The sequence below is a fragment of the Aphelocoma coerulescens genome, chromosome 4A, assembly GCF_041296385.1.
Source record: "Aphelocoma coerulescens isolate FSJ_1873_10779 chromosome 4A, UR_Acoe_1.0, whole genome shotgun sequence".
Taxonomy (NCBI): Eukaryota; Metazoa; Chordata; class Aves; order Passeriformes; family Corvidae; genus Aphelocoma; species Aphelocoma coerulescens.
In genome coordinates, this window is record NC_091018.1 from 1,238,778 (window position 1) to 1,252,623 (window position 13,846).

Consider the following 13,846-nt stretch of genomic DNA (forward strand, 5'->3'; position numbering starts at 1 on the left):
CCTCGCGAGGGGAGCTGAGGAAGGCACTCTTCACCTTTTTAATCTTAAAAATCTTATATCAGTATTGATTCAAGGCCATGAAATAGGAGCACTGCAGAAAATTTGGGTTGCACTCCAAGCTTGCTGCCTGACCTGGGCCAAGCCCTGCACACCTCGTTTATCCACCTGCGAGGTGGGGATGATGACCCAGGTGTCACTAGTGAACTGTTGACAGCAAGTCTCGCCTTTAGAGGGGAGGGGGAGGAGGCCAAGCTGTTTTCAGGTGCAGAGTGATCCAGCTGCGGTGCTCTGAGCTCCTGGTCGGTGAAGCCATGGCTGGAGGGCTCTCGCTGCCCCTGAGCCCACACACAGCAGATTCTGAGCTTCAGGGACTGACAGCCTGGTGAGGTTTGTGGTCTTTTATCTCTAATAGTTATGCCTGCTAGTTATTAGTTTTATTTATGTACAGAGCAATGTTTTATAGGCAAACAGAAGATAAGTTTCCTGTTCCATAGGATCCATAATGTAAAGTCAGCAGTGAGTGAGTAAGGGCAGACACAAAATGTTTTGGAGGAGGAAGTTGAGGAAGCCACCTCACCTTTCAGAGCACAAAGAGCAAGGCAGGGTGCCACCAAACCGGGATGGGAGAGTAAAACCAACACTCCCTGAGCATTTTTTTTGAGGCTGGCTTCCTCATGCCAGAGGCTGGTCCCCTGCAAAGGCTCCCAGGTGGGAACAGGTCTGCTGTGAATACTCTGCCTGGCGGTGAGAGCGAATCCCTTTGAGAGCGTTAAGTGCTGGCGAGGACCAGGACAGGACTAATGGGCTACTGGCCTCGGGGGACTAATGGGCTGGCTAATAAGGACATGGATTTTGACATGGCAGAGCAAATGAGAATTGGCAGGCATTAACCTCAGACATGTCTGCTACCTAGAGAAATCCAAGCCCCTCTCTCACTCCTCGTTCTGTTTAGCATATTAATGTTTAATTCCATTAGCATCAGCAGCGGTGGCGGCTGCTCGGCCTGGGAGCTGCTTGGGCGAGCCTCGGGAGGAGCCGCTCTTGGGAAGGGGACCCGGGGCTGGCGGGGAGCCAGGCTCGGCCCCTGCCCCGGCTCGGCAGCAGTTCCTAACGCTGCGGTGGCTCCCGGCATCTGCCTCTCGTTTGTGCTCCCCGCTAATGCCGCATCAGCCGCTGCTGCCCGCTCCGCGGGCCGTCTCCTCCCTGACACATGGCTCGCGCATTCCCTTTCTGCTCACCGGAGGATTTTCCGCCTTTCTTTCTCTCTGTCCCCTCCACTTTCACCCCTTTCCCTTTCATGCTCAGGCTGCAATGCCTGTGTGCCTTCCAGGAGAAGCAGGGTTGCGGGGTCTGCTTCCAGGATGGAAATAGGACAGGGCAAGAGCGCCTCACAAAGAAATGAACCATGTTGATTCATCTCCTCGAGTCTCCCCGCTCTGCTCTCCTCACTAAGTGGCAGTGGCAGCAGCAGCATGGTGTTCAGTGGTGCATTTCCCTGTGTTCGACCCGGCAGCCCTGCACCTCTGGAGAGAGGATTGATCACAGGACAGGAAAGGAACAGACCTGGTGTCTGGTGAGATTCCTTGCAGAGCTTATAAATCTAATCAGTGAGGTGGTGTTCTATTTTTCTCTCCTTTCCCCCCCTTAATGTTTCCCTTTAAACGAGATATTAAAAATAGGAATATTAATTTGGCAGATGGTGCAATTGGGCTTTTGGCAGGAGACTGCACACTGTGCTGCAGAGTTGCAGACCTCCGTCTCCACGCTGGAGCACTGAGTGATGCTCTGGCTCCTCTCCAGGCTCTGCCTTCCTCCAGCTCCTGCTCCCTCCTCTGGCTCTCAGTGCTGGGGCAGAGGGAGTTCTGATGGGTCCTTGCTCCAACTGTAGCCAAGCAGATTTGATTTCTGACAGTTCTGAGCCATCACCGAGGGGTGGAGAGCTCTTTTCTGTTTTAATTGCAGCCAGGTTTGATGGCAGTGGGAGCACTGGGTGTGTGGTGCTTTACCTCTGTGGGGGTCAGTTGAGTCTCGCTTCTGAGTTTGTGGGGCTCCTGGGCGCCCTGGGTTTTCTGCAGCATCCATGAATCCGTCATCAGGAAGGTCTGCGGGGGCTGAGTGTGATGGGTAAATGCAAGCAGAGCATTTCCAACCAGAGACTTCTCTGGGACATCTTTTTTTTTGTTTTGTTTTTTTATTTTTTTTTTTTATTTTATTTTTTTGGTATGTGTGCTGTGTTCAGGTTGGTCTCGGCTCCATCTGAGGGGAGGGTTCTGGTATTTCGTTGCTTTTCATTGCCTGAATTTTCAGAAACACTACAGAGCTAAGTTTCCCCTAAATTTTCCCTGCTGGAGCTTTGGCCCAGTGCTGCAATTTCACCAGGGGCAAAATGATCCCTAATTAATCCCAGCATCGATGCTGTGTCCCTTTAGTCCGCCTGTAGCATCCTGTTGTTTAACATGTCTCTCCTCACGCTGTGTCTGAGCCCAGCCTCAGTTTCTTGGGGCTGTACCTCAGCAGGGTCCTGGGAATGGCAGGGAACAAAGGCAGAGCCAGGCCTCGCACTTGCTGCTCATTTTTCACACTCACACAAAGATTTTTTGTTTTCTGAATTCTTTTGACATTTTTTTGTTGTCCTTTGAACTTCTTCTGGCTTGTCTGTCTTTGTTAGAACGTGATGCCCAGATCTGGGTGTGTTGCTTCAAACAGCAGCCTGATGAGCACTGGGAAGAGCAGAATAATTACCTTGCAGGGATGCAGCAGCCTGGTGGTATTGACTTCTGTTCAATCGATCATCCCCCCAGCCCACTCTCTGTTGGATAGCTGTTTGGCCAGATATCTCCATACAGCCTCTCTCCTTTTGTTTATTCCTTCCTATGTGTTAATCTTTTGCATTTGTCCTGCTGAATCTCTTTGTATTGATTGCAGGCCACTTCTTTAATTCATCAAGCTCGTATTGTATTTTATCCCTGTCTTCCAAATTATTTGCTACCCTCCCATCCTGGTAAAATGCTCAGATTTCATTAGCATACCCCTGGTCTGGCTTCCAAGTTGTTAATAAAACTATTGAATCGTATTGACCTTGCAGGGCACTCAGTGGGACCCCACTTAACATTTCTGCCCACTGGACTCTGACCTGTTGAGGTACATGCACATGTATTTTTAATCAGCAGTACATCTTTGCTCTTGTAGTTCATCTCATTTACACTATGTAAGGAGCCATATGATGTTTTGATAATAAAAATTATGATCTATGCAGCTCCAACCACCCGCCTGAGGATCTTCCTGGTGATAGATATAGTATCTGACACGATGCTCTCTGAGCCCTTGTCTGCTGAGGAGCTGCCGATAACCATGGGCAGGATTTGTGTAAAATCTGAAATGATTTTACAGAGAATTTTACAGTCAGAAAAACTCTCAGAGGTCTTGATAACGAGTATGGGGGTAACGAGACTCCCCCATTCTCCAGAGCTTTCCTGCCCTGCACCCTGGCCAGGCTGGGGCTTGGATTTGTGAAGTCGTGGCTGTGCTCAGCCTCTCTCTGTCCCTGCAGCAGCCAGGGCTCGCTCAGAGCCCCGGGGAGCCTGCCTGATGGGGAGCACACAGTGGGCAGCTTGCAGAGGCAGGGGCTGTGCTGGGCTGCTGCAGGAGGTGAGGCGCTTCCCTGTAGCCAGGGATAACCCAAAGGGTCAAGTCCCTGACTGCGGGTGGGTGGTGGCATCTCACACCTTCTCTGGCTGTTCCAGCCCCTGGGTGGTCTCACCTCCCTGCCAGATGCTCTGCTCTGCAAAAGAGCTTATCTTTAGCATGTTTTCCTCGCTCTGTTGGGGATAGAAGTTGCCTTTAAGTAAAGGGAGAGGTGACAGAGGAAAAAAAATTCTCACTAATTCAGCAATGTGCTTTTGACTGCCAGAACCAGCTTGCATTTCACACTCCTGCTTTAGGTGGTTGCTGCTGCCAGGGCTGGATACTGCTCCATTTGCCATTGCCAGAGAGGGCTTGAAGGCCAGTGCCTCTTGGGAACATCCCCTCAGTTTTGGTCCTGACTGCTCTGAGGCATCACCAAAGCATGGAGAGCTCGTTTCTGTTTTAATTGCAGGCAGATTTGATGGCAGTGGGATGTGTGGAAACGCTGTGGATTCTTGGCCAGCAAATATCAGCCTGTCCCTTGACCACTGATGGGCAGTATGTTCCCAACACACGAGAAAATGATGTCCTGATAAAAATGGATCCTACTGATCTTGAGACCATTTTAGAAAATTTGGGGATAGATTGCTCTGGCAGCCTTTGCCTGGAGGGGGCTTGCCTGACTTTGATCTCTTTAGTTTATTGGTGGTAATCCCCCCCTCCCCCCCCAGCTTCATTTAGTGCCCTTTCATTTTACCTGGTGTTAGAGGGAAGCTGAGCTGTGCTTATCCTGATCTCCCTTGCCCTCCTGGGATATAGCATGCTTGCCCCCTACCTTCCCTCATCCTCCCCGAGGTGTTGGGGACAGTCTGGGGGTCTTGCATGGTCGCTGGGGCTGTGCCAGGCCAGGTCTCACCGCTCCTTTCCTCTGCAGGGCATCTGTGCTCTGGCACTGCTGCTTGTGCCTGTGACAGCTCCTTTTCCTGCTAACTGTTATTGAATTACAGAGCCTCTTAATTGTCTCCTTTTCCTTGAAGACTAAATCAAAGCAACTCTTTAGTTCATTAGTCTCCTAGCTGTCTGTCAGAACTGACTTTTTTGACTGAGCCTGTCAGGCTGTACTCCTCCTCCCTTCTCTCCCAGTGACTCTGAAGGAATTCACCTTCTGTGGTATTTTTTATGCCTCAAAGTTGCATTTTGGGGACTCCCCTATGATCACCAGTGAGAACCACTCACAGTTGCGTGGGGGGATCAATGGAAGTGAGGGGAAGGGTGGCCTGTCCTGTCCCACCTGGCCAGTCCTCCATCCCTGGGGGACAACTGAGCTTCCAAGGAGTCAGTTTGAAGCTGAAAATCTGGCTGAGAATGACATGGTGGCCAAAATCCCTGGCCTACTGGGCAGAAACACCTCTTCCCACCACCTCTGGGGCAGTCAGACCTCAGGAAATCATCAGCTTCTGCCAACAAAATTATAAAGGGCCTTAAAGCCAAGGGAGTTGAGATCCAGTTAGTGGGGGCTGAATACAACATGAGACAAACACTGCTATTTTTACATCATGTGAGAACTGTCTCTCCAAGCAGTCTGGTTTTCTTCTTTGGGACTCCCTACAGAATACAGCAGTGGTCTGACTGCTTTGGAGTGAGGCTGCAGAGATGCCCTGCATGCATCTACCTCAGCCCTCACCTGCCAGCATCAACCCTGGCATCATTCTCCCTCATAGCCAGAGCCCACCCTGGTGACACTGTGTAGGTGTGACCTCAGCTTCTCTCTCCCACAGCAACAGATCACACAGAACCAAACTCACAGGCCTCCCCCAGCCCACCTGCTTTGGTCAGCCCTACATAAAATGAGTCCCTGCTATTTGGGTGTTCCCAGGGCAAGGTCAGTCATGTGGGAGTACAGCTGCACTTGGGGAAGGCTGGCAGGATCTGGCCCTTGGTGCCTGACATATGGTAAGGCAAGATATCTTTCCTAGCATGTGGATCCAAAAATTATTCCTACAAGGTGCAGAGTTACATTGATTGTATTACTGGATTATCAAATGATTAAAGCCATTAACAATCCACTCTTGAGCAATCAACATAACAATGTTTAGTTGCCTTGCAGTAACAATTAAAAGATGAAGCAATTTGCAATAATTAGGTAGTATCTGGAAAAAGTAGTCCTCATTAAGAGAAGTTAAAAAGACTTTTTCTCGTGGTTGAGATGAACCTAGCAGGCCAATTTTGCTCCTTCTCACCCCCTTTCCTTCTCCCCCCTGCATTTTAAGAAAACAATCTGTTCTTCCTCAGCCTTTTATTCCAGCAAAGATCAAAGGGGATATAATGACTGGCTGGCTCCCTCTGCACTCAGGGGATGGTGGGAATCGTGGGACCACGGTGCCGGGGTTGGGAGCTCCTTTTCCCGGGGAAGCTGTCCTGAGTTTGAGCTGAGCTGTTGGGCTGTTCTGCTGCCCAGTGGGACTTCAGACCACAGAGTCTCAGCAGTTTCTGTAGCAGGGGAGGGTTTGGGAGCAAGCACTTGTTCAGGCACGTGCCTGGCTCTTCTCCTCCCTCAGCCCCCACAGAGGACCAGGCAGCACTTCCAGGCTCATGTTGTCCTGGCAGCTCACTGGGCGCCAACGAGCGAAGCACAGGCAGATCAGGTTGGCACAGGGTCAGCAGCAGACCTGGCTGCTGCAAGAGGGGATGTTGTGTTCTCCTCGTGCCACTGGGCATTGACCCCCTTGCAGAGGGCTCAGAGCTGCTGCCCCAGCTGTGGGGTGCTGCTGCATCCCCAGAGCCTGCATGACCACACAGACACGTGCAGATGGGCTCACACGAGAACTCTCGGATGTGAGAAGGTTGTGCATCCTCAGTGCTGAGGGATGGGAGAGCGAGTAAGAGCCCAGCACTGGTTTTCTTTATACTTATTTAGCTGAACTCAAGTGTTTGAGGTAGTGAGTCAGGATTTTGGAACACTTGGTGCTGGTCATTCCACTGTTCTGATGACCACTGGAATTGCTTCTAAAGGAGAGCTCATCTATGTGCATATATTATTAACAGGCTTTGCTGGGGCTGGTGGCTCAGAAGATGCTCTGTTTCCTCATGCAGGGAAAAAGTAGATGTGTTCCTCTTCTGTGCCCAATCTCCAGGCACATACTTGGGTGATATTCCTTTGTGTTTGGTGCCATCAGCCACAGGGAAGTGGAGGAAGAGGGATGTGGGATGTGCTTTGCGGACGGGCTCTGTAAGAAACTTGGGTGGAAGTAAAAACTAATCCAGTGCTTGTGCGTGGAAGTGAATATCCACCATGGAGATGCACTGGGGAGCTTCCAGTAACAGGTTTGTCAGATCCATAGCTCATGCAGGGGTGGGTAAGTTACTTCACTGAAAAATAATCTCCTTGGTGACAGTCCAATCATCCTGTCTGGGAGGTTCTGCTCCAGAATTTCAAACAGATTTTCCACCTGAAGGTGCAAGTGAAGATGTTCAGGTCAATAAGTAATTACAGACATTGGGATCTGGCTACTACCCTGGCATTCCCTCTTCTGCTCTGGCAGAATGAGCTGTGGCCAGGATCTCCTGTAGCTGGCAGCAGGCAGGGCTTTGATTATCTGCTCCACCCAAGTGGCAGCTGGTCTGTGGCCTCCGAACCATAGTGGGACATGTGTCCCTGGAGAAATGCCATCTATCTCCACATGGAGTTTGCAGCTACACTGATGGTGCTCAGGAGCTCGTGGGTGATGCAGAGGAATGCAAGTTCAGAACACCAGCTTGGGGTGGAGTGCACACAAATAGGGTGGCCACACCTGCCTGCAACTCTCTGAAGCAGAAAAGTGAAGTGGCCTCCACCATGTTTTGGGTCTCTGTGGCAGAACTTGGGATACAGGATTCCCAACACCATGTACAGCCTGTAGAGAGAGTGTGTGGGGGGGAAGGGCCTGGATTGCCACTGGTGATGCAGCACCAGTATGTCCTCCTCTGCTGTGTCCATATGGAGAACCATCTGGTGGGGGATGCAGACTGTGCCTTCGCGCTTCCCTGGAACACGCAGCTGCTGGGATGCGCGTTTCCATTTGAGGCACAAAGATTAGAAATTATATCAGATACTGTAAAGTTGTCACGAACGATATGAACTGATAGGAGCCGATGTTCTTTAGCAAACGACTGCTGTCACAAATAGAAAATGAGAATGGATTGAGCTACATTAGGACTGTGAGAGTAAATCATCTGCAGTTTCTGGGATATTTAGAAATACGAGGATACCCTGAAGGTATCTTTGGCTGATGAGAAGACTGGAGTGAAAAAGGCATTTGAATAGTGGATAGACAGGAAAGATGTGGTCACTATGATAATTTATACAGTCCTCTGAGACAAAGCAGCATTTGCAATAAATGGTCACAAATACCTCAGGAAATACTCTTGCACATATTGGCTGTAGCTTTTTTTGGCCTTTAGTGTCATGGCTGGAGCAGGGCTGACACCAAACGGAGATCATCCTTTGTTCACTGCTGGGCACGGTAGATGTAGATCAGACACGTTTGTTCTCATGTCTGGTGGAAGATGAACATGGATTACAGCTCGGGTGTAGCCACTAGGACCTGACTCCATACATCACTGTCACTGGCTGACGTTGTTGGATGCCACCTGAATGCAATCATCCGTTGTGAGCCCAAGGCTCATGCAAGCCAAGCCCTCCCAACAGGATCAAAGGGGGGGTCCCCAGCACACGTGTGGCTGGGGGGAGCTGTCAGGACAGCTGCAGCCTGTCTGGGTACACCGAACCTCAGGGGAGGGAGCTGGAGGCAGCTCCGCTGCGTGGCCAGAGCTGGGGTCTGGACAGGGCTGCTGTGGGCTGTGTGGTACTCTTGGGCCAGCCAGGGTGGCACAGCATGGGCAGTGGGACAGCACAGCCACCCGCCTCCTCTGCCTGGTGCAGGCTGGTGGCAGCCCTGACTTGAGGAAGAGGGGATATAATGCAAAAGAAGAGTGACTGAAGGATGTTTTGATGTTTCTCTTGACTGTCATTCAGCATTTCTTAAAAAACCCTGCCGGTTGCGCATTTAGATGAAAACTCACTGTTTTTCTACTGCTGTCCTCCTCAACTCCTCCCAATTTTTTCTCCAAAAATATATTCTCTTGCCCCCAGAGAAGTGTCTGCTATTAATTCTGCCTCCTAAGGAGCCCCATCTCTCCACAGTGCTTCTCCTTTGGGGTGCCCGTGGGCTGTGTGTGTCCAGGCTGGCGCTGGCTCTGTTGGGTGTTGGCACAGCTCAGCGTGCAGCCGCTGCTGCCTCGTGACGATGGGCAGCGGGTGGGCACCCAGCTGTGATGCTGTGGCTTCACGTGTGGCAGCAGAGTGAGCCCCTTGCTGATGGACCAGGGGCCTGTGGGCAGCACTGGGGGGACTCTGTGGATGTTTGGGCTCAGCAGAGGTACCATGGGAGTCTGGGACAAGCATTGCAAGTGCTGGTGACAGACTAGTGTTAGTCTTGGTCTATATTTATGGTGCCGGGTATTCACACTACTTCCCAGAGTAATGGACTCTGCCAAAATAATTTATTCTTGATTTCAACAGTGTGTGTGCATCTTTCTGCTTTTATTCACAAATAAAAGTTATGTGAAATGCTGTCTTACAAGAACAGAAATATATTTAGTGATTCAGGTGGTGCTATAAAGCATGGAAATGAAGCTCATGTTGTCAGTCAGTGGTAGGCTAAGGTGTATTTATACCTTTGGTCATAATTTCTTTGCTTTAAAATAGGTGGTTCAGGGTTTGAAGTTACACAGGAAGAGCAATCGCACTTACAGGGGAAATGTAACAGAGATGCTGGAAAGAAAAATTCCGTGTGAGAGTATATATATATATATACAACACATACTTTGTAATATCTATTTATCAGTCTATAATAAGTTTTAAACCAAATATACTGTCAGTGCAAAACAGAGCCTTGTACTTTGCTGAATTTCTTCGGAATTTTCAAAGTCTGAGCGTGTCATACAAGTCCTGAATTGGCCACAATTATTAAGGCTGGGGTTTTTGTTTTAATGGGGCTAGACACCCTGCTGTACTGGGCAACACACAGCTGCCTCCAGCAGCTCATGGTGCTGCTGCAAATTAATGAAAATAGGTTATTTCCATTTTGGAAATGGAGATAAATGATATATTTGGTCCCATCCAGGAAATCTGCAGCAGAGTAGAAAATTAAGCCTCTGTCACTGAGGCCCCTCCAAGCACTGCAGCCATGAGCCTGTCTCACTCCTTGTCTCTATCAAAGGTTTCCAAGTGATATTAAGTCCTGAGCTCAGTTTGGCAGAGTTCTATGGTGCTTTTATGCCAATCTTGAAAGCAGTAATTATATAATTGCTTGCAAAATCACCTATAGCGAAAGATTACACAGTTCCTGCTGCTGATTGCTACTCCAGTGAGATCTCCTGGAATGCCTTCCAGAGTGCTGCCTGCTGCCCTGGCCGTACCCAGGCAGGCGTGAGGTGCTCCCCTGCCTCCGTCCTGGTTTCATCTCTGCCTGGGTTCCCATGCACAGCGAGCTGGGCAGGACAGCTGAGCCCAGGGACTCACAGGATGCTGGCCCCTGGAAAAGGGAGCTCCTGGGGAGGAACTGCCATGACCAGCTCCCATGGGGCATTTGTCCCTGGCTGTGGGGGCACAAAGTGTGTTGGGTGTGGGAAGCAGACTGAGCGCAGACTGACTCTGGTTTATGCTGGCACTACTTCTCCTTTCCCCAGCAGAAGCACAAGGCACACCTGCCCTCTCAGTAAACAGAAAACCCATGAACCAAGGTCCATGACCCATCCTCCAGCCCAGGAGAACTTCCCTGGCTGGTCATAAATTCTCATTAGGCTGGTGTTGCCAAATGGTGGGCGGCCGAGGGTTAGCACAGGATAAGTCAGCTCCTGACTACTTGGTCATATTCACACTCAGACTAATTTCTGGTTGCAATGGTGGCTGCTCAGCAGCACACACAGAGCACAGTGTGTGGGGAATTAATTAGCTGTGTGCTTCTCTGAGGGAGTTATTGTGCTGGTGCCCTGGGCACCGCAGCGATAGCGTGCCTTCTCGAAGCAGCAGGGTCAGCCCTGCCTTTCTGCTGCTGTAGCAGCTCCAGAGCTGCCAGGGTAGAGTTTTGCCTCTGCTTCTGCATTTCTCCCTGCTGAAGAGGCAAAGGCACTTCCCAGCTGTCCCTCTTGAGGCAGAGGTGCTGGGCCAGCAGCAGCCCCTGCCCTGGTGAGATCACCCTGATGCACTGGTGCGGGGGCTCGACCTGCCTGAGAGCTCTCTGCAGCCACAGCAGGGGATTATTATTTTTTTTCCCCTGCTTGATCTTATATTTTCACCTTGGGCTGCTGTGCAAACAGGCTGGGAGATGGGCTGCGTGTCGGAGCCAGACCAGAAGCTGGCCAGAGGCCCTTTACATATGCAGTTGTTTGATGTCTGCTTCCCGTCCTGATCTATTTATAGCGGAGAACTTTCTGCAAATTTAAAATTAGTTTTATGAAAACTTACCCAAACTTTCTTTAAATGCTTCCTTGTCCCTGCAGTCCTTGCAGAAAGGTCAAGCTGTACTCATTGATGTATTGATTACACATTTCTCCTTCTATTGATTCTGGTTAAAGACTGTCATGATAGGTGCCCTGGATACTAATCCCTAAATGCAATGGAGGGTGCAGGAAAAGAGGAAGAATCTCCTAAAATTGTTTCAAGGTTTGCTGGCTTTTTACATGTCAACCATGATTTACCCCCATAGAACAGACCTGAAAGCTTGGGGAAAAGATAATTCCTCTGATTTCAGAATGTTTGATGTTGGGCATTTAGGGAACAACAAAGATTTAGTGGCTGTGTGTGGCTTGAAAGGAGGAAGCAAGCTTTTCTTCCCATTCCAGCTTTGTGAAACAGTATCACTTTTGTACCGAAATACGGAAGAAAAATGTAATCCTGGTTGAGACCCGCCCACACGTAACTTGGCACAGGTCTTTGTTTCAGGCTCGGCAGCCCCTCACAGCCAGGAGGAGCTGTATTTCTTGTTACTGATGCAAGGCTCTCCAACTTATCATGAAACCTTCATTTCTGTTATTATGGGCCAAAGGACCCAATAATGGTGGCAGATGCATTTGGTTGAATATCTCCTGTGGTGCTGTCACAGCTCTGCTGACACTCAAGTTTCACTTTCTTACACCGTGTTCAGTCCAATCCCATCAGCTTCATTGTGAATTCCTTTCAAGCTGCAGGATGTAACGCAGTAATTAGCACCATTCCCTGCACAGGCACCGGAAAAGAGGCACCGGGGGATTGAGCTAATATCCCCTCTGTGGGGGCTTCTTGCAAAGCAGTGGACAGGAGCAGAGGAGAAGGAGAAAGCCTCAGCCCAAGTGCGGGGCTGAACACGCTCCGGAGCCTTGGCACGGCGGGGGGAAGGAGAAAGCCAGGCCAAGAGGGGTAATCGTGTCAGGGTGTGAGGGAGAAGTTCATCTTCACCGCACGAAGCAGATAATTGAGCAAGAACCTGTGGCTGATGATGTTTGAGCACAGGAGGACAGCTGCCAGCGGCACACCTGGAGGTTTCTGCTGTGCCCTACATAGCACGGGCTGGCTCCGTGCTGGGCCAGCGCGGCGCGCAGAGCTCCCGGGGTGAGGATGAGGAGCGGAGTGGCCGAGGCTGCTCCTGCCACCTGCAGTGGCTCAGGCAGTGTGGACAGCAAGTGTGGTGAGGGCTGTCCAACTGCCCTGCACAGGGGTGAAGGGAACCAGATGCCAACCACACTACCCTGACACTGTTTGTTCGTTAATTAGTTGCCAAGAAGGTGGTAATTGGAGCCATCTTTGCTGCTGCCAGTAGGAGAATTTAGTGTGCAAAGACCTGGTGCCATCCAAGACACCCAAAACTTGAAGGTTACAAGCGGGATGAACACAAGAAACTTCCAGAGGGTGCTGGTCAGCAGCTGCCTGGGTGAGAGAAGTGCCACTCCAGCAGCGCTGGGCACAGCCCCTTGCAGCCACCACACTGCGTCTGCTCAGCTGTGTTCCAAGGCAGAGCAGCTCTGCAAAGACAACATTGATCTGAAATTTAAATCCAATGTAGTAACTTAAGCATTTTAGAATTCCTGTGAATCAATGAAAATGATTGAAGTCAAAATCCGGATGGCCACACAGCTGTATCATATAATACCGGCCAAAGGTTGTCTTTTCTCAGCAAGGGTATCTTCTAACACAGACTTAATCTTCAAAGCATTTTAAATGCTGCAAAATACTCATCCTAGCAAAAGTCTTTAATATGAGCCTTTTCTCTGCCCCCTTAGTAATCGTCAGTGCTGTCACTGGGATTGGGATCTAATGCTTTATGGATGTTTTTCTGCTTCATGCTTCCTAACACTCTGGGAGTGAGTTGTGTGCACTGCTGAGCCCGGCACCAGGAGCGGATCTGATTGAAAAATGCACGGAGATTGTCTGGCAATACGCTCAGGGTCTCTCAGGATCTCTGCTGCAGAGCATCGTAGCAGCTCTCGCTGGATAAGCCAGAAGATACTAAATGTGATGGGTATTTAAGATTTGTTTTCAGAGCATAATCCTACTAATACTTTCCTCTCCATTTGTCTGATCGATGCAAACGTCACTGGAGCAGACTGGTCAAAGCCTGCAGGATTATTGGGTGGAAGTCATTGCCTCTGATCACACACAGGGACTTGGAGAGACAAGGAGCAAGTGATCAGGATTTCTCATGGTACCTCTAAGGTCCTTGCACTGAATGAAGCTGTGAATGAATGGGATTTGCTCAGGGTACTGGGCTTTACAGAGGGGCTGTCATGTAAGTCCTGTCTTCTGGAGGCTTGACTAAGCCCATGCCCATGTGTGCCTAGGGAATCTTCCCTGATATGTTTCTATTTAATATAAAAAGACCTTCCACTCCTTGGACACCAGTGACCAATGGCCCTGTGTGCCAGCAGAAGGCACCTGGGGGTCTGTTGGAGTTTAGCTTAACTCTGAAGCATGGGAAAAAGGGCTTCCTTCAGCTTCTGTTGAACCAGCTGCAAATCATTTCCAGACAGCGATGCCTCCTACTTCTTGCATTGTGGGAAAGAGTAAATAATTGTCTCCTTTATTTTTTCTACATGACATTCCTGATTTTATAGCCTCCTTAGGTATCTCTCTCCTAGGGGAAGGGAATCCCAACCCAGGTAAGGGCTTCTTGGATGGGAGCCCTTTTGCAGCTCTGTCCACATCTGT

The 13,846-nt window shown here is 49.9% G+C and overlaps 1 long non-coding RNA gene across 1 annotated transcript in view; it reads left to right on the forward strand.

Moving 5' to 3' along the window:
- The first annotated feature begins 273 nt into the window (after nt 1-273).
- LOC138110297 (uncharacterized) overlaps nt 274-13,846 on the forward strand; it is a 42,034-nt gene continuing 28,461 nt past the window's right edge. Inside the window, exon 1 of the long non-coding RNA XR_011150859.1 lies at nt 274-387. This is a non-coding gene — a long non-coding RNA (uncharacterized lncRNA). The remainder of the gene's footprint in view (nt 388-13,846) is intronic.